Below are 22,451 nucleotides of genomic sequence, written 5' to 3'. Positions count from 1 at the left end.
AAGAGAAAGAGAAGAGAAGAGAAAAGAAGAAGAAGAGAAACCTACAAGGCATGACATCACTGACAATGGCAAATTAGAAAATTCCAAGACCCTGTTTCTCCACAAAAACATCTGTTGAACTGAAGAAACTTGGCATAATAAACTTTTGTAGAGTTCAGGAATTTAGCCAAAAAAAGAAAAAAAGAAAAATACAATGAGGCCTGGCACAGTGGCATATGCCTATAATTCCAGTACTTTGGGAGGCTGAGGTATGAGGATTACCAGTCTCAGAAAGGCCCTTGGGCAGGAAAGTGAAACTTTTTCTTATAATGGAGGCTATCATTTAGGATGGCCACCCAAATGCTAAGCAAGGACATTACAGATATTATTTCTGAACAACCAATGGGTAGAAGAAGAAATCAAAAGGGCAATTTAATATATCTTGATATGAATGACAATAAAAACAGCATATCAAAAAAATTATGGAGCTAGGTGTGGTGGCACATGCCTGTAATCCCAGCAATGCAGCAGGCTGAGGCAGGAGGATCCCATGCTCAAAGCCAGCCTTAGCAACTTAGCAAGACCCTGTCTCAAAATAAAAAATACAAAGGTCTGGGGTGGTGAGTAAGTGGGTAAGTGCATTTGGGTCCAAACCCTGGTACCAAAAATAAATATATCCATACATACTTACATACATAAAATTATAGGAGCCACCACATGGTTCATGCCTATAGTCCCACTTATTTAAGAGGATAAGGCAGAAAGACTGCTTGATCTCAGAAATTCAAAATGAGCTGAGTCAACATGCAAAACCCTATTTAATTTTTTTTTAAATGAAAGAAAATAAAGAAAGAAAGGAAAAGCAAAGAAAAATCTATGGGATACAGGAAAAGGGGAAAGTTTGCGAAATAAATGCCTACATTAAAAATGAGAAGAGCCCAAATCAATAGCCTCAATGAGATAGGGAAAAATTAAATTACAGTTATCAGAAGGAAAGAAATAAGATCAAAAGATAAATAAATCAAATAGAACAATATCAATAATACTGAGTTGGTCCTTTGGAAAAATATAAAGTAAATTTAAAACCAACTTTAAATAAAAAGACATAAATAGTAAAAAAAAAACTAAAAGAATAGAAAAAGTTTTACCATGATAACACTAATCAGTGGAAATCTAGAGCAACTATATTAATGTAAGGAAGAAAAGTAGATTTCAGCACACAAAAGGTATTAAGGATAAAAAAGGTATTTTACAATTTAAAGAAGTTTAGTCACCAAGAGAATTTAACAATTCTAATTCTGATTGTAAAACATAGTAACAGTGCTTCAAATATTTTGTTAGTATTCCAAAGGAAAAGGAGCAAAAATCTGATTACAAAAAATAGCAGATTATAAAAGTGTGTTTATTTTTTTTTATTTTAAATATTTTTTTTAATTTTTATTGTTGGTTGTTCAAAACATTACATAGTTCTTGACAAATCATATTTCACACTTTGATTCAAGTGGGTTATGAACTCACATTCTTACCCCGTATACAGATTGCAGCATCACATCGGTTACACATCCACTGTTTTACATATTGCTATACTAGTGTCTGTTGTATTCTGCTGCCTTTCCTATCCTCTTCTATCCCCCATCCCCTCCCCTCCCATCTTCTCTCTCTACCCCATCTACTGTAATTCATTTCTTCCCCCAGTTATTTTCCCCCCTTTCCCCTCACTTCCTCTTGTATGTAATTTTGTATAACCATGAGGGTCTCCTTCCATTTCCACGCAATTTCCCTTCTATAAAAGTGTGTTTATATGCTATCTCAAAATTCCTCCCCAATTATAGTTGGGACAATTAGAAAATCACTTATTGACAAAGAAATCTTGAGTGACAATGTTAACCAATTTGAAGGAATGTTTTATTACAACAGACTTTTCCCAATATATATACAACATATATTATTATGAAGTGCACATGGAATATTTATGATAGACAATCGTGTAGTCTAGAAAATAAGTCTCCATACATGTAAAACATTGGAAATTATGAAAAGCACATTCTGTGACTTCAGTGTTATTAAGCAACAAGGATATCTGTGAAATCTCCATGTTTGGAGACTTAAATCATTCATTTCAAAATTTTCAGCTGTATGAAGAAATTAAAAGAGAAATTACGAAGTATTTTGAATTGAATGAAAAGAAAAACAAACTATGTAAAAATCTGTTGTATGTGGCCAAAGCAGTGTATACATGGAAATTTGTAGTAATAAATACCTCTAGTAGGAAACAAAATATAGCTGAAATTGATGACATCTGTTTCTACTTGAATAACCTGGAGAAATAAGACCAAATGAAACCCAAAGTAGACAAAGTAAAGGAAACAAAAAATATCAAGAAATAGAAGAAACACTAAAGTAAAGCTGGCTCTTTAAAAAGGACATTGAAATTGATAAACCTGTACCCAAATAGAGCAGAAAAACATAGAAGACAGAAATTATCATTATCAGAAATTTTAAAAACAAAATTAAAGGTGACATCACTATAGATTCTAGACATGGTAAAAAGATAATATGGAAACCTATGTGCAACATTATTCCAGGTAAAGCACCAAATTTAAGTGGCATAAATCCTTGAAAAACTCAAGATACAAAAAAGAATTCACTCAAGAAATAAAGCATTTGAGTATCGTGTCTTTTTGTAAAAGTTTTTTTTAGTTGTTGATGGACTTTATTGTCTTTATTTTTATGTGGTGCTGAAGATCAAACTCAGTGCCTCATGCATGCTAGGCGAGCACGCTACCATTGAGCCACAATCCCACCCCCTCATTGTGTCTTTTAAGGAAATTGAATTCATAGCTTAAAAAATTTCCCATGGGGCTGGGGATGTGGCTCAAGCGGTAGTGTGCTTGCCTAGCATGTGCAGGGCGCTGGGTTCCATCCTCAGCACCACATAAAAATAAAATAAAGATGTTGTGTCCACCGAAAACTAAAAAATAAATATTAAAAAAAAATTTCCCATGAAAACTTCTGATTTCCAGTCAAGTGTGTAGTGAGCTCAGAAGTCTTCATTTGGTCCTAATAATAAAAAGCTGAAAAAATTTGAAAAATCAAAGGCTCCTCTTAGATTCATCAATGAAATGAAATCCCAAGTATGCTTCTGCCCCCAAAATTGGAGAGACAGGCAGATACACAGAATCACAGCTTACTCGACCTTAAAGTCACATACACAGGAATAAATACCAAGGTAGGAATACCAGAAGTATAATTTGTAAATTGCTGGAGGCTCAGTGTAGGCAACTTTGAAAGATAAAAACCACAGGTAGCCCATTTCCAATAGGCCTCTTATACTTTTGTATGATTTGCTTCTAGGAGTTCTACCAGGCTCTCACAGTGAAGGTGGGAGAAAACTCCCCATATTGCTGCACTTTTGTTACTATAATGAAATGTCTGTGGCAGGATAATTATAAAGAAAAGAGGTTTGTCTAGCACACAGTTCTGGACGTTCAAATGCATGGTACTTACATCAACTCTGGTGAAGAACCCATAGTGGATATCATGATAATGGTGAGAGTTTATGTGGTAGTCAGAGATCACATTACCAGAAAGGAAGCCAAAGAGGGACCAGGGCTCCATAATTCTTTCAGAAGGCATATCCCCAATTGAACTGACTTCCCACTAGATTGCACCTCTTAAAAGATTACACACCACCACCCAACCCTTGGGGGACAAACTCAAACCATAATCAGACTCCAGAACTCCCCTTGAATGTCTGGCAGGGGAAAGGGAAAAGTAGCCATCTTGAAGTTTTCCAGAGAATTCTGTTCTTAGCAAGGCATGCCATAAAGAGAAACTAGTTTACCATGGGGGTAGTACTGGGGTTTTATGAAAACCTAACCTACCTGGAAAACTGAAATATCCATCTCCATCCAGATATACCCTTCCATGTGGGAAAAGAGAAATACTCAACTGTAGCCCTTCACCAACTGTCTCAGAATTCTAAGAGGGTAATAAAAGAGAAAAATGTGAACAGCACTTGTGAAATCATTAGCCCATGGACACAGGCTCACTAAAACACTGGCATCTAATCATAGGACTACAAAATGCTACTCTTCCTCCACACCTTATATTACATCACTAGAGGTACATTTTCCACTGTTCCTTTTACCCAGCATATCTTGTCTCACTTTCAATTAAAAAATACAAGGTATATTAAAAGAATGGATAATTTGAAGAGACGAATAAGTATCAGAAAAAGGCCCAGATATGGCAGGGATGTCAGGATTATCACATCATGAATTTAAAATAATTTTGATGACTATGCTAAAAGCTATACTGGGGAAAAAAGGTAATCAACATGCAAGAATAGATGGTTAATGGAAACGGAGGAGTGATAACTAAGAAGGAATCCAAAAGAAGTGCTAAGGATAAAGACTAAACAAAAATGCCTCTGATGATCACATTAGTAGATTTGGTATACCTGAGAAAAGAATTTCTGTGCTTGAAGACAGAACTTTAAAAACTGAAATGAAAAGAGAAAAAAGACAAAGTACACACACACAGAGAACAGAATATTAGTAACTGTGGAACTACTACAAAATGTGTAACATATGCTCAATGGTAATACCAGGAGCAAAAGAAAGAGAAAAAAAATTAATAGACTGATGATAATTTTTTAAATTTTTTAAATATTTAATTGATTTAATTTTTAAATACATGATAGTAGAATACATTACAATTCTTATTACACATATAGAGCACAATTTTTCATATCTCTATTTCTATATTCAGTATGTTGACCACAGTTCATGTTTTCATACATGTACTTTAGATAATGTTGTTAATCACATTCCACTATCATTGCTAACCCCCTGCCACCTCCCTTCCCCTCCCACCTCTCTGCCCTATCTAGAGTTTGTCTATTTCTCCCATGCTGCTTCTCCCTACCCCATTATGGGTCAGTCACCTTATATCAGAGAAAACATTTGGCATTTGTCTTTTGGGGATTAGCTAACTTCAATTAGCATTATTTTCTCAAACACCAGCCATTTACCTGCAAATGCCATGATTTTGTTCTCTTTTATTGCTGAGTAATATTCCATTGTGTATATATGCCACATTTTTTTAATCCATTCATCTACTGAAGGGCATCTAGGTTGGTTCCACAGTTTAGCTACTGTGAATTGTGCTGCTATAAACATTGATGTTTCTGTGTCCCTGTAGTATGCTGTTTTTAAGTCCTCTGAGTATAGACCGAAGAGTGGGATAGCTGGGTCAAATGGTGGTTCCATTCCCAGTTTTCCAAGGAATCTCCATGCTGCTTTCCATATTGGCTGCACCAATTTGCAGTCCCATCAGTGATGTATGAGTGTGCCCTTTTCCCCCACATCCTCGCCAACACTTATTGTTGTTTGTCTTCATAATAGCTGTCATCCTGACTGGAGTGAGATGATATCTTAGAGTGATTTTGATTTGCATTTCTCTAATTGTGAGATATGATGAACATTTTTCATATACTTGTTAATTGATTGTATATCCCCTGTCTGTTCATGTCCTTGGCCCATTTATTGATTGGATTATTTGGTTTTTTGTTTGTTTGTTTTTGGTGCTTAGCTTTTTGAGTCGTTTATATACCCTAGAGATTAGTGCTCTATCTGATGTGTGAGGGGTAAAAATTTGCTACCAAGATGTAGGCTTTCTATTCACCTCACAGATTGTTTCTTTGGCTGAGAAGAAACTTTTAAGTTTGAGGCCATCCCATTTATTGATTCTTGGTTTTAATTCTTGTGCTATAGGAGTCTTATTAAGGAAGTTGGGTCCTAATCCTACCTGATGAAGATTAGGACCTACTTTTTTTTTCTATTAGATGCAGTGTCTCTGGTTTAATTCCTAGGTCCTTAATTCACTTTGTGTTGAGTTCTGCGCATGGTGAGAGATAGTTTAATTTCATTTTGTTGCATATGGATTTCCAGTTTTCCCAGCACTATTTGTTGAAGAGGCTATCTTTTCTCCAATGCATGTTTTTGGCGCCTTTATCTAATATAAGATAATTGTAATTTTGTGGGTTAGTCTCTGTGTCCTCTATTCTGTACCATTGGTCTACAAGTCTGTTTTAGTGCCAATTCCATGCTGTTTTTGTTACTACTGCTCTGTAGTGTAGTTTACGGTCTGGTATAGGGATGCCACCTGCTTCACTCTTCCTGCTAAGAATTGCTTTAGCTAGTCTGGGTCTCTTTATTTTTCCAGATGAATTTCATAATTCCCTTTTCTATTTATATGAGTAATTCCATTGGGATTTTGATCAGAACTGCATTAAATCTGTATAGTGCTTTTGGTCATATGGTCATTTTGACAATATTAATTCTGCCTCTTCAAGAGCAAGGTAGATCTTTCCATCTTCTAAGTTCTTCTTTGATTTCTTTCTTTAGGGTTCTATAGTTTTCATTGTATAGATCTTTCACCTCTTTCATTAAGTTGATTCCCAAGTTTTTTTTTTTTTTTTTTGGGGGGGTGGGCTATTGTAAATGGGGTAGTTTTTCTGTTTCCCTTTTTGAGGATTTGTCACTGATATGCAGAAATGCCTTTGATTTATGGGCATTGATTTTGTATCCTGCTACTTTCCTGAATTCATTTACTAGTTCTAGAAGTTTTCTGGTGGAGCTTTGTGGGTCTTCTAGGTATAGAATCATATCATCAGCAAATAGTGCTAATTTAAGTTCTTCTTTTCCTATACGAATCCCTTTAATTTCTTTTGCCTATATCATTGCTCTGGCCACTGTTTCTTCTGGCCACTGTTTCAAGAACTATGTTGAATAGAAGTGGTGAAACAGGGCATCCCTGTCTTGTTCCAGTTTTTAGAGGGAATGCCTTCAATTTTTCTCCATTTAGAATGATGTTGGCCTTGGACTTAGCATAGATAGCCTTTACGATGTTGATATATGTTCCGGTTATCCCTAGTTTTTCTAGTGTTTTGAACATGAAGGGGTGCTGTATTATGTCAAATGCTTTTTCTGCATCTATTGAGATGATCATTTGATTCTTATCTTTGAGTCTATTGATGTGATGAATTACATTTATTGATTTCTGTATGTTGAACCAACCTTGCATCCCTGGGATGAATCCCACTTGATCGTGGTGCATGATCTTTTTGATATATTTTTGTATTCAATTTGCCAGAATTTTATTGAGAATTTTTGCATCTATGTTCATTAGAGATATTGGTCTAAAGTTTTCTTTCTTTGATGTGTCTTTGCCTGGTTTTGAAATCAGGGTGATATTGACCTCATAGAATGAGTTTGGAAGTGCTGCCTCTTTTTCTATTTCCTGAAATAAATTGAAGAGTATTTGCATTAGCTCTTCTTTAAAGGTCTTCTAGAACTCAGTTGTGAATCCATCTGGTCCTGGACTTTTCTTGGTTGATAGGTTTCTGATGGCATCTTCTATTTCATCACTCGATACTAGTCTGTTTAAATTGTGTATATCTTCCTGATTCAATCTGGGAAAATTGTATGACTTAAGAAGTTTATCGATACCTTCAATATCTTCTATTTTATTGGAGTATAAGTTTTCAAAATAATTTCTAATTATCCTGTGTATTTCTGTAATGTCTGTTATGACCTTTTTCATCATGTATGCTGATAATTTGAGTTTTCTTTTTCCTTCTCCTCATTAGTGTAGCTAAGGGTCTGTCGATTTTATTTATATTTTCAAAGAACCAACTTTTTGTTTTGTCAATTTTTTCTCTTTTTTTGGATTTTTAAAAACTCTAAAATGTCAGAAAATGATTTTTTTTAAATTTTTATTGTTGGTTGTTCAAAACATTACATAGTTCTTGACATATCATATTTCACACTTTGATTCAAGTGGGTTATGAACTCCCATTTTTACCCCATATACAGATTGCAGAATCACATCAGTTACACATCCATTGATTTACATATTGCCATACTAGTGTCTGTTGTGTTCTGCTGCCTTTCCTATCCTCTACTATCCCCCCTCCCCTCCCCTCCCCTCCCCTCTTCTCTCTCCACCCCATCTACTGTAATTCATTTCTCCCCCTTGTTTTTTTTCCTTTCCCCTCACTTCCTCTTGTATGTAATTATGTATAACCCTGAGGGTCTCCTTCCATTTCCATGCAATTTCCCTTCTCTCTCCCTTTCCTTCCCACCTCTCATCCCTGCTTAATGTTAATCTTCTTCTCATGCTCTTCCTCCCTACTCTGTTCTTAGTTACTCTCCTTATATCAAAGAAGACATTTGGCATTTGTTTTTTAGGGATTGGCTAGCTTCACTTAGCATAATCTGCTCTAATGCCATCCATTTCCCTGCAAATTCCATGATTTTGTCATTTTTTAGTGCAGAGTAATACTCCATTGTGTATAAATGCCACATTTTTAATTGGTTTATTGTTTCTTCATTTCAAGAATTTCTGGTTTTTTGGTTTTTTTAGGACCTCTATCTCCCTGTTTAGGTGATCTTTTGCTTCCTGTATTTATGTATGTAGCTCTTTTTCGAAACGATCTTTCACTGCCTGTATTTGCTTTCTTATATCTTCCTTCTGTTCACAGAACATTTTAACCATGTACATCCTGAACTCCTTCTCTGTCATTTCTTCTGCTGTGGCTGCCAATTATTCTAATGATGTGGTGTCTCTACTTGTTTGGGGTACTTTCTTCCCTTGTCTTTTCATGTTGCTCGTGTGTCTTCCTTCCCATCTCTGTGGGTCTAGATTGTTATTGTTTTTACCCTATAGGTTTGTAGTGCTCTTGTAGGGTTCCAAGACCTCTCCTTTGTGGGGAAGGACAATGTTAACAGATCCCAATATCAACAATATACAACTTATGAACAATTTGTTGTTATTAAGATGTTTACAGTTTAGTCTCAATGTACAGAAATGTTGGGTTAATTATTATCTAAAATGTAATCAGTAGTTTTATATAAAGGTTTACAGTTTCTGACAGTGGACAATGAACTGGGGGTGGGGTATAAGACAATATTCTGAGGAGATAGGATGTAAGGATATAGAGTTAATATATCTTAGGAAGTGTGAAAGAGAAATCAAATGAAGAGGGTTAGTAGCAAGAGAATAGACCTGAAGTAATTTAGAGTAGGGAAGTATGTGGGAAAACAGTAGAGTACATAAAGCAAACATACATATGTATTTAGAAAAATACAAATGTTAGAATAGTAAAATTTGGAGGGGGAAAGAAAAAAATGAAAGAAGAAAAAGGAAAAGAAAAGAAAAAGGGGGGGGCATATACAACATCTCAATATTATATTATTCAGATGGCTCAGTCCTCAAAGTCCTATTTCATGCAAAGTTCTTGGTTTCACATATGTTGGGGATGTGAGGGCAGGAGGATAGAGGGGTAGGAGAGGGAAAAAAAGAGAGGGAAAAAAAAAAAAAGAAAACCGAAGGAAGAAAACAGTGTTGTTGCTAGTTTGAGAAATCCATATCTTTCCTGCTTTTCTTCTTATCCAGTAGGTGGGGTTGTCTGTTGCAAGCTGGTGTCCCTGCCCTCAGGATGGTGGAGGTAACCAGAGTGGAAAGTCTGGTCCTGGTGCAGGTTGCCTGAAATCAGGGAGTGGCTCCCACTAGTCCCTGCAGGAAGAGTGCACCTCATGGGTTTCTATTTGAGACCGCTCATATGATTTGAGTGCTTGGTACTCTCTCCCTATCTTGCATGGAGATTTCCCAGTTCCTGGTTTCTCTGTTAGGCTCCAAACTTTAGCCCTGTCTCCCTCTCCCTTAGCAGTTCCCAATTGAGGAAGCTCTCACACCCTCACACCGGGGCTTCCATGGGTGGCTCCCTGGTCACACTGCACACCTGTGTTGGGCAGCTACTGTGTTGGATTACCACCGCTAGGGAGGGCGGGAGGTTGAAAGCTGTTACCTAGCCGCTGGATATCCAATCTGGGAGCTGCCCCCACCTAATATGGCGAGAATGTTGAGGTAAGATGGAGGCAGTCTGCTTTCAGTGCTGGGGTGTCTGGTGAGTTTGGGGGAGCTGGGTGATGGTGTTGTGCTGTGAGTAGGTAGTAGCTGAGTGACCTGAGTGGGAGTGGGGCGAAGTCTTGGCGATCTGCAGATGTGTTGATAGGTGATTCTGCTGAGGTGCTCTTGATCCTTGCTTGGACTAGAACTTCGGGCTTGAACTTCTGGCTTTGGGTCCTACTCAAATGCTGGTGTCCTACTTGAATGCTGAGGCCCAGAGCTCTGCACTGACAAAAATAAGGGCATATAAACCAATGGAATGTCATGGTAATGATTTCTCATATATGACATCAAAATCCTGGCAAAAGCCAAAATAGGCAAATGGGATTATATAAAACTGCACAGCAAAGAGAACAGTCAACAAAATGGATGGCAATCTGTGAAGTGAGAGAATGTATTTGTAAACCAAATGCGTGTAAAAGGTTAATATTCAAAATATATAAGGAACTTCTACAATGCCACAGAATAAAACAAATAGGTGGCTGAAGATAAAACTATATTAGAGTGCTTACCTAAGATGTTAGAGGCCCTAGGTTTGATTCCCAGCACCTCCAAAACAAATAAAAATAATATTAACAGAATAAAACAACCTGATTTTAAAATGTACAAAGTATGTGAATAGACATTTCTCTAATGAACACATACATATGACCAACAGGTACATGAAAAGATGTTCAACATTACTAAGTATCAGACAATTGCAAATCAAAACAATTAAATTCCACCTCACATTATTTTGGGTGACTTTTATTTAAAATACATGATAAGTTTTGACAATAATGTAGAGATTATGAGCCCTTATACATAATTATTTCAATTGTAAAATGGCACAGCCACTGTAGGTAACAGTGTGAAGTTTCCCCCCAAAATTAAAGCTATAAATAACATATGATTTAGAAATACCACTTCTAGATATTAAAAAAGAATTTAAGTGAGGTTTCTTTCAAGGAGATATTTGTATCCTTCTCTTTATTGCACTACTATTCACCATTCCAAGATGTGGAAATATTCTAAATATCCATCAAGAAAAATGTATATGTGTATATTTCATAGACAATAAATGTATATATGTAAGTATATGCACATATACATAGAATATGTACATATATAAGATCATCATATATGAAATATATCATTGTATATAAAAATATATCACTATATACAAATATATATGCATATATATTTAGATACAGATACATATAGATATATATTCACCCTTAAACGATAATTCTGCCATTTTTTTCCATTTTTTAATTTTTGATTTGTTATATATGACAACAGAATGCATTCCAATTCATATTACACATATAGAGCACAATTTTTCATATCTCTGGTTGTACACAAAGTAAAGTCACATCCTTCGTGTCTTCATACATATACCGGGTAATGATGGTCATCACATTCCACCATCTTTCCTATCCCTATGACCCCTCCTTTCCCTTCCCTCCATTTTTCCCCTTTGCCCTATCTAGAGTTCATTTAATCCTTCCATTCCCCCCCCCAGCATATTATGGATCAGCATCTTAAGTCAGAGAAATCATTTGACATTTGTTTTATTTGGGGGGATTGGCTAATTTCACTTAGCATTATATTCTCAAGCTTCATCCATTTACCTGCAAATGCCATGATTTTGTTCTCTTTTATTGTTCAGTAATATTCCATTGTGTATATATGCCACATTTTTTAATCCATCCTCTGAGCGGCATATAGGTTGGTTCCACAGTTTAGCTATTGTGAATTGTGCTGCTATAAACATTGATGTGGCTATGTCCCTGTAGTATGCTATTTTTAAGTCCTTTGGATATAGACCGAGGAGTGGAATAGCTGGGTCAAATGGTAGTTCCATTCCCAATTTTCCAAGAAATTTCCATACTGCTTTCCATGTTGGCTGCACCAATTTGCAGTCCCACCAGTGATGTATGAGTGTAGCTAGCAATTAGAGAAATGCAAATCAAAACTACTCTAAGATTTCATCTCACTCCAGTCAGAATGGCAGCTATTAAGAATACAAACAACAGTAAGTGTTGGCAAGGATGTGAGGATACTTCTGGCATTTTTAAGTACATGGATCAACCATGAAAACATCATGTTAAGTGAAATAAGCCAGATTCAGAAAGAAAACTGCTGTGATCTCTCTCATTTGTGAATCTAAAAGAAAAAAAAATAGTCATATGCATTGAAACAGAATAAGATATTTGTTACCAGAGCATGGAAATTTAAGTTATAAAATATAAAGTTTCAGTTATGCAGTATGCATAATCTAGATATTGATTGTACAACATAATAATATTGTATTATATACTATAGATTTACCTAGAAAGTAGATGTGAAGTGTAAGTGTTCTTACCCTCCAAAAAAGTAACTACTATAAGATGATGGATATGTTAATTATCCTGACTGTAATAATCTTTTAACCATACGTATGTATATGAAATATTGTTATATATTATCTGTACAGTAAAAGAAGTTTAAAAAATCTAAAGAGAAGAAAATATATAATAAATATTAGAGCAGAAATCAATAAAATGGGACATAGGAAACCAATAGAGAAAAAGCAAAAATCAATAGCTGGTTCTTTGTAAAGATTAATGAATCTATAAAGGCTAATAAAAAGAGGTAAAATACAAATTATCAATATTTGAAATTCAAGAAAAGATATCACTGATGATCACTTATATGTCAGTGGGATAATAAAGTTTACTACAAGTAAATCTATGAACACCTATTCAATATTCTAGATTAAAAGGACCAATTTCTTAGAAAACATAAACTGCAATAATTAACATTGAAGAAATAGACATTCTGATAGGCCTAAATCTATTTTTAAAACTTCAATCCACAATTACTAATCTTTCAAAACAGAAAGCACCAACATTATATAGCTTAACTATAAATTCTCTCAAATATTTCAGAAAGAAATTATGTGAATTCTCTACAGCCTTTTCCTGAAATATAAAAGAGGGACTAATTTCTAATTCATTATTACCATAATAACTAAATTAGATAAGAACATTATGAGGGAGGAAAAATAATAATATAGCTCATGAACAGGTGCAAAAATTCTCACAGAATATTTTAAAAATAAAATGCAAAAGCATATAAATGAATTATACATGATCAAGTGGTATTTATCCCTAACATAAGTCTCATTGAACATTCAAAAACCATTAATGTAATCCATCACATGAACATGCTAAACAAGAAGTATTACATGACCATATCAGTAGATGAAGAAAAAGAATTTCACAAAACCCAATATCCATTCATGATAAAAAACCTCTCAGAAAACCAGGAACAGAGGTAAAATCCCTCAATGTGTTAAAATAATATCTTAAACCAGCCTCTCACATTATAAGTAATAGTAAGAAACTAGAAAATTTCCTGATATGAAAATAAGCAAGCAGTACCTCTTTTGCTACTACTTGGCAATGTCATACCGGAAGTCACAGCTAAAGTAATAGGATATGAATTGGAAATAGAAAATAAACATAATAGAAAGAAGGAAATAAAACTGTCTTCACAAATGAAATGATTGTTTAGAAAATTTGAAAGAACAGACCAAGAAAAATGTCTTTGAATTAAAATGCAATTATAGCTGGATCATATGTTAGTTCTATTTCTAGTTTTTTGAGGAAACTCCATAATGTTTTCCATGGTAGCTAAAATAATTTATATTTCCACCAATAGTCTATAAGGTTTCACTCTTTATATGTTCTATACATTAATATTCTGTCAGAATAGCTGGAAAAATGATTTTTCCCATTCTGTAGGCTGTTTTTTCACTCTGTTGTTTTCTGTTCAGAATCATTTTATTTTAATGTAATTCCATTTGTCAATTCTTAAAATTATTTTGTGAGCTACCGGAATCCTATTTGGGAAACTGTTGCCTGTGCAAATATGTTGAAGTGTTATTTCTATGTGTTCCTCTGTTAGTTTCAAAGTTTCAGGTCTTCCATTAAGTTCTTGAATCTATCTTAATTTGATTTTTACATAGAGTGTGAGACAGGGATCGAGTTTCAATTTTCTATAGTTAGATGTCCAGTCCTGAGTATATACCCAAAAGAATCAAATACAGCATAAAAAAGAGATAACTGCATATCTATTTTTATCATGATACTGTTCACAATAACCAAATTATTGAATCAACCTTTATGCTCATCAACAAATGAGTGGATAGAGAAAATGCAGTATATATAAACCATGGAGTATTATTCAGGAAAAAGAAGAATGAAATCATGTAATTTGTGGGGAAATCGATGGAATTGGAGATCATCATGTTAAGCAAAATAAACCAGTCTCCATTAGACAATTATCACATGTTTTCTTTCATATGTGGAATCAATTAAAATTTTTAAAATTAATTAGTTCAAATTTTAAAATAGAAGTGCAGTATGGAAATAGAATACAGATTATTAGGAAAGGGGAAGGGGACAAAGAGGAGGGAGGGTAAGAGTGGGCAGTAAGGAGCATGGGTAGAATCAAAATATATATTATAGGTTTGCATGGAGATGTCACAATGAAACCTGTTAATTTTTACTATTAATATGGTTTAATAATATAATTTTTATTAAATAAATTAATAATTATAAGCAAGTATAGCAAGATTTCAGGAAACAAGATTAATCTATCAAATTCAATTGATTTCCTATTTGCCAAGTACAAATGGAATGTGAAATAGAAAACACAATATACTATTTATATTAACACAAAAGAAATGAAATTCTTAGGTATATGTCAAACAAAACATGTATGAAATATGAGGAATGTACAAAACACAGATGAAAGAAGTTAAAGAACTAAACAAATGAAGAGATATTCCATGTTTATAGATACTAAGACAATATTGTACAAATGTCATTTCATAGAGACTGGTTTCAAGTTTGTGGAATAGAGCAGGTGACTTTCCTGGCTGCTCTGTGGTGTGAAACCCAAAAAAGTAGATAGGTGCTTCACAGCAAGTGAGGAACTGGAAACCTTCAGGGACACTATAAGTCCACAGGGTAGAAACTCTGCTGCCTTAGATCCATACTGTTAGACAGGTAGACACACACACAAAAAAAAGAAAAAAACAATGGAACAAATCACCTCAAACAAACCAAGATATACTTCAATAACAGAATCCATCACCACCACAATGGAGGAAATGTCAGAGAAGTAGTTTAAACTAATCAGCAAGGTAAAGAATAATGTAAAGAGTGATATCAGAGAGGAAATACAGGAAGTGAAAGATTACTTCAATGAAGAGAGATTTTGAAAAAAAAAAAAAAACAAGCAGAAATCCTCGAAAAGAAGGAATCGATAAACCAAATTAAAAACTCAATGGAAAGCATCACCAACAGACTAGACCCCTTGAAAGACAGAGTTTCAGACAATGAAGACAAAGTATACAATCTTGAAAAAAAAAAGTTGACCATGGATAAAAGATGCTAAAAGACCAGAATAAAACTTCCAAGAATATAGGATAACCTGAAAAGACTAAATTTATGATTTATTGGCATAGATGAAGGCTCAGTGATACAAACCAAAGGAATGCACATTCTTTTCAATGAAATAATATTAGAAAATTTCCCAAACTTAAAATGGAATGTAAAATCAAATATAAGAGGCTTACAGGACCCCATATATACAAATGTCATTTCATAGATCCAATGCAATTCCAATAAAAATCATAACAAGTTATTTTATAGATATAAATAAACTGATTCTGAAGTTTATATGGAGGGCAAATGACCCATAATAGCCAATTCAGTACTTAAATAGAATAAAATTGGATAATTGAAATTCCCTCCCTTCAAGATCATAGAGCTGCAGTAATCAAAGTAGTGTAATGTTGTATTGACAAAAGAATGAACATGGGCTGGGTTTGTAGCTCAGTGGAGGAGCGCTTGCCTAGCATGTTTGAGGCACTGGGTTCGATACTCCGCACCACATATAAATAAATAAAATAAAAGTCCATCAACAACTAAAAGATATTTTTAAAATATTTTTTTAAAAGAATGAATAATGGGCTGGGGTTGCAGCTCAGTGATAGAGCGCTCGCCTAGCACATGTGAGGCCCTGGGTTCAATCCTCAGCACCACATAAAAATAAATAAAATAAAGGTATTGTTTCCAACTACAACTATAAAATAAGTATTAAAAAAGAATGAATAAGGAGAACAATGGAACAGAATAGAGAACCCATAAATTGACTATATAAATACAGTCAACTGATTAAAATATAGTCTATTCAATAAATGGTGGTAGAAGAATTGGATATCTTCATGCAAAAAAAAACATGAATGCAAACCTTACACTGTTTATAAAAATTACCTCAAAATACATAATAGACCTAAAGGTAAAGTGCAAAACTATAAAATGCCTAGAAGAAAATATTATAGAATGAAAAGCAATGGTACAGAATAGAAGACACAGAGACATAAATACAGTTATCTCATACTAGACAAAGGTGCCATAAACATACATTGAAGAAAAGATAGCCTCTTCAAAAAATGGTGATGGGAAAACTGGAAATCCATATGTAGCAAAATGATACTAAACACCTGTCTCTCACCCCAAACAAAACTCAACTCAAAGTGGATCAAGGACCTAGGCATTAGACCAGAGACTCTGTGCCTACTAGAAAAAAAAAAAAAAGTAGGCCAAAATCCCTATCCTGTTGGCTTAGGAACCAAATTCATCAACAAGTCTCCTAAAGCACAAGAAATTTACTTTCTTAGCAGTTTTGAAATATACAAATGGGATGGATTCAAACTAAAAATATTCTTCACAGAAAAGGAAACAATCAAAAACATGAAGAGAGAGCCTACAGAATAGGATAAAATCTTTTCCACCTGCACCTCAGATAAAGCATTAACCTCCAGGATATATAAAGAGCCCAAAAATTTAACACCAAAAAAAAAAAATGACCCAATCAATAAGTGAGAAAGCAACTGAACAGACACTTCACAGAAGAAGAAATATGATTATTCAACAAATATATGAAAAAATGTTAACATCTCTAGCAATTAGAAAAATACAAATTAAAACTACACTGAGATTCCATCTTACTCCAATCAGAATGGCAATTATCAAGAATACAAGGAACAATTAATGTTGGCGAGGATGCAGGGAAAAAGGTACACTCTTACAAAATGATACAACTATTCTGGATAGCAGTATGGAAATTCCTTAGAAAACTTGGAATAGAACCCCCACCAGAATCATGAACATCCACAAGAATTGGGTTGTAATTAGAATAAGATATATTCCATGCTTGTATAATTATATCAAAATGGACTCTACCGCCACATATAACTAAAAGGAGCCAATAAAAAAGGATTCAAACGACTCCATAGCAAGAATAATTTTAAAAATGGACAAATTTATCTCAGTAGACATTTCTTAAAATGTTCAACATCTGTAACCATTAGAGAAATGCAAATCAAATCAAAATGAGATATCATCTCATACCTATCAGATTAGCTACTTCGAAAAAGACAAATGATAACAAGCATTAGCAAATATATGGGAAAAAAGACACTCTAGTACACTCTTAGTGGAAATGCAAATTAATATGCCCATTTAGGAAAATAGTATTGAGATTTTGCCCAAAAAAAGGGGGATCTTAATATAATAACTATGTGATCCAGCATTCCCACTTCTGGGTATAAATACAAATGAATTGAAATCAGTATGTCCCACTTCCATGTTCATTGCAACATTATTCACAATAGTTCATATATAGAATCAAGCTAAGTATCCATCAACAGAAGAACACATAAATAAAATCTGGTATATATGCATGATGGAATTCTGTACAGCCTTTGAAAGAAGGTATTTCTATCATTTGCAACAACCTGTATGGAACTAGAGGACATTATGTTAAGTGAAATAAGCCAGGTACAGAAAGACAAATACTGTATCTTCTCACTTATATGGTGGAATCTAAAACAATTTATCTCAAAGAGGCAGAAAATAGAATAGTGGTTACTAGAGTCTTTGGATATGGGGGAAATGGGGAGATGATGTCCAAAAGGTACAAAAACCTCAATTAAAACAGAAGAATAAGGTTTTTTTCTTTGAGATACAATGCATGCTAAGTGTAGTAAATGATAATGTACATTTCAAAATCACTAAAAGTATATAGAAGTAACTCCCTCATGTCTTGACAGGATATAGAACAAATGAAACTCTGTAAAGTGACAAGAACATAGAATAAACAAAAAAAAATGAATGTCCATTCTTTTCTTTCTAAGACCACATGAAATTTACTTTCTTAGCAGTTTTGCAATGTACTCTCACAACAAAACTGATAAGTATTTAAGATAATGTATACATTAAGTAATTTCATTTAGTTCTTTCACACTGTGTTTATAAATCATAACATCACTTCTTATACTTTTATATATATTAGTATAATTTGTCAATTTATAATGATAAAATATAAACCAAATGACAAAGAATTTAATGAGTGAGTTTACCAAATTTTGATTACAATTACATTTTTTTATAAACTGTGCTAGAATATAGAAAATTAGTGGGATTCCAAACTCACTTTTCCATTTTTGGAAAAAGATTGTTTGTGTTACTTTGTACTCAGTCTTTGCCCTATTCCTGACCGAAGGCAACCAAGGATCTTTTTTCTGGAACTTTAAATTAGTCTTGCCTTTTCTAGAACTTCATATAAATGGAATCATACAATATATACAGTACTTCTGAGTGGACTCATTCACACCCAGAATAATGTTCTGGGTTATCCATGTTTTGTATGTATCAGTAAGTTATTCTTTTTCATTTATGAATGCATTTTATTGTATACTTATAACATGTTTAATTTATTTACTCATTGATAGTTATTTGAGTTGTTTTGAATTTGTGTATATTGTCAATAAAACTGCTATGATGTTTATGAAAAATCTTTTTATGTATGTACATATATTTTAATTTATCTTGTGCAAATACTTAGGTATATAGTATTTGGGTCATAAGGTAGAATGTGTTTTCACTTAATCAACTACTGCCAAAGAGTTCTCCAAATTGATTGTTTCATTTCACAAACCTCTCCCCAGAAATACATGAGAGTTTCATTTATTCTATATCCTTACCAACACTTGCTACTTTCAGACTATTTAATTCTGACCATTTTAGTTGACATATAATGATATCTTACTATGTGCTATGCTCTGAATGTGTCCTCCAAAACTCATGTGTTGGAAAGTTAATCCTTAGTGCCACAGTGTTAAAAAGTGAGGCCTTTTGGAAGTTGTTAAGGTCATGAACTGTTCGCCTCATAAATAACATAATGCATTATGAAAAGAACTTACAAGAGTGGATTTGCTCTCTCTGCTTTTCTGCCATATGAGGACAAAGTATTCACACCCTTTTGTCTTTGCGCATTCTGCCATGTGAAGATGCAGCGAGAAAGAAATCACCAGATGCCAGAACCTTGTTTGGGTGCTTTCCGGCTTTCAGAAATGTGAGTAATACATTTATTTTTTAAAAAAATTACCAAGTCTCAGGGCTTGTATGATAGCAGCTCAGAATGAATTGAGATACTATGAATTCTGGTATTTCATTTTATTTCCTCTATGGTTTAATATCTATGCCTTTCTCTTTTATTTTTTAGTAATTGTTACATGGTTCACAGTGTCTATCCTTATTAAATTCATGTTCAAATATATAATACCATTTCATACACAATCCAGGAAACTTAAAACTGTGTACTTCCATCTTTCCTATTCTTCTGTGGAATTGTTGCCATATATTTTATTTCTCCATATGCCATAAACCACACAATTATTATGTTTCTCTAATAAGTTATTTTTCCATTCTTCTACTCTTAATCTAGTAACATGGTTCTATTTTCAATTTCAGATTGTTTTACTGTATTTTATATATTTTCATTGAAAAATAACAATTGTGTATTAATTTTTGTGTATATTTGTGGGATACAATATGATGTTTTTGATCTATGTATACATTGTAGAAATATTAATTCAATCTATTTATCCATCACCTCACCTACTTATCAGTTTAAGGTAAAAACTTCATAAATCCATACTTTCAGCAAGTTTGAAATATATTATACAATATTATTAATTGTGGTTACCATGTAGTACAACAGATCTTCCATTACCCTTTTCTATGTCTACAAATGATTATGGAAGTATTTCAATATTATTTTAGGATTAATAAATTTTAGTGAATATGTGAATTTATAAATGTGGAATCCACAAAAAAATGAGGATCAACAGCATTATATACCAGAATACTAGGCTTGTAGTATAGTGGGAAAAAAATCAAAGTTCATGTTCATTGAGCACAATTGCCACCAATTCTTCTCTAGTGGCCATGAAGGAAACACTTAATACCAATGCAGTGAAGGTAAGGTGCAGGGAATGTGGGGTCAATATTCTCTTCTGCTTCTTGTGTATGGCTTCTCTTAGCTCATATAGATAATTCAGTGTGACATAGTGTATGTTCTAAGAGAAAAAGAAGTGAAATGCTGTCTCTAAATAAAATACAAAATAGAGCTGGGGTTGTGGCTCAGTGGTTGAGTACCCCTGAGTTCAATCCCCAGGACCAAGAGAAAAAAAAAGAATATACAGATACAAAATCAACAAACGTGGGAAAACAATATAATAACAAAATGAGAAGATTGAAAAAAAATGGGAGAAAAATCTTAAATCCAAAAATAAGTCTCCCAAATGAAGAATCTAATGACTGAATTGATGAATGCAATGGAAAGTTTCAAAATCAGTTTAAATCAAGCTGAAAAAAGAATCAGTGAGCTCAAAAACAGGATCTTTGAAGTTATCCAATAAGAAGGTCAAAAAGAAAAAATATAAGAATGAGTGAAGAAACCCTGCAGAAATTATGGGTCACTGCCAAGAGACATATCTTATACAAAATAGGAATTAAAGAAGAATGGGAAGAAAGCATATTCAAAGTCATAATAACTAAAAACTTCCTTAATTTGGAGGAAGAACCCAGCATCCAGGTATAGAAATCACAGAGGTCTCCAATCAAATTTCGTTCACGAACACATAACAGAAAAATTTCATAGCAGCAAGACATAAGAAACACATAACACACAATGGAATTATAATATGACTATCAGCACATTTCTCAGAGAAACTCTTTAGGCCACAGGAGAATGAGATGATCTATTCAAAACACTTAAAGGAAAAAAGAAACTGCCAACAAGGAATAGTTTACCCAGAAAATTTGTCTTTCCAAAGTAAGGAAGATATTTTTTAAATTCCCAAACAAAATCTAAGGGAGTTTATTAGGTCAGCCTAATGGGGAGTGCTAAAGGGAGTTCTTTAAACAAAACCAAAGTGCCATTTAGTAATAATATAAAAGTTAGGAAAAAATGAAACTCATTGATATAATATAAGCCCATGCTCAGAATATTCTAGAATTATAATGTTGGCATATAAAGCAATTTTCTTCCAAAAATGAGGGTTAGAAGACAAAAGTATTCATACGGATAGCTGAAATAAATTTTCAAGAAACACATTTTACATAATGATGCAAATTCTGGCATCAAAAACATACAATATGCTGGGCATGGTGACACAGACCTGTAATCCCAGCAGCTCAGGAGACTGAGGCAGGAGGATCATGAGTTCAAAGCCAGCTCAGCAACGGTGAGGTGCTAGGCAACTCAGTGAGACCCTGTCTCTAAACACAAAAAAGGGCTGGGGATGTGACTAAGTGGTTGAGTGCCCCTGAGTTCAATCCCCAGTAACCCCCCCCCAAAAAAAAAAACATACAATGTATGGAGGGATAAAAGTATAGAGTTGAATGTAATCCAAGTTAGTTTATCAGTTTTAAATAGACTGTATAAATTGTTCTGTGTACACCTCATGGTAACCAAAACAAACAAAAAAATACCTATAAGAGATGCACAAAACAAAGCTATAGTAGCTGGAAATGATAGCACATGCCTGTAATACCAGGGACTCCATTGGCTGAAGAAGGAGATTGCATGTTCAAGGCCAGAATGAGTAACTCAGTGAGACCCTGTCTCAAAATGAAATAGAAAGGCCTAAGGATAGCTATCTAATATTTACTACATTTAAAAATCTAATATTTACTACATTTTTTAAAAAAAATAGTTTTGAAACAAAAAAAAGAAAAGAAAGGAAAGGAAGAACAAACAACGTAGCCAAGTGATAGAGCACTTGCCTAGCATATTCAACATCATGGGTTTAACTCCCAGTACTGAAAAAAGGAAAGAAAATATTCAACTCATACCACTATGAACACCATTAAAATACAAAGAAAGTCAGCAAGATTGAAAGAAACAAAGTGTCTATAAAACAACCAGAAAACAATTACAAAATAACAGTAGTAAGTTCTTACCCATCAATAATTACCTTGCATGTAAATTGATTTAAAATAGAGTGAAATAATATGTATGTCTATATGTTAAAAGACCCAACTGTATGTTGCTTCCTTGAGACTCACTTTACTTTCAAAGACCCACAGACTAAAATATATATATATATA

At 33.8% G+C, this 22,451-nt stretch overlaps 1 protein-coding gene across 7 annotated transcripts in view; it reads left to right on the top strand.

Annotated features, from left to right (window-relative positions):
- The window catches only part of Zc3h12b (zinc finger CCCH-type containing 12B), a 308,449-nt gene that overhangs the window by 211,868 nt on the left and 74,130 nt on the right, over positions 1-22,451 (top strand). For all 7 annotated transcript variants that reach the window (XM_015501666.2, XM_048797188.1, XM_048797187.1 and 4 more), the window contains exon 4: positions 19,346-19,410. The gene's annotated coding sequence lies outside the window, so the exon portion shown is untranslated. The remainder of the gene's footprint in view (positions 1-19,345; positions 19,411-22,451) is intronic.

This window comes from Marmota marmota, unplaced genomic scaffold, assembly GCF_001458135.2.
Source record: "Marmota marmota marmota unplaced genomic scaffold, marMar, whole genome shotgun sequence".
NCBI lineage: Eukaryota > Metazoa > Chordata > Mammalia > Rodentia > Sciuridae > Marmota > Marmota marmota.
This window is presented reverse-complemented; position numbering and strand designations above follow the sequence as displayed.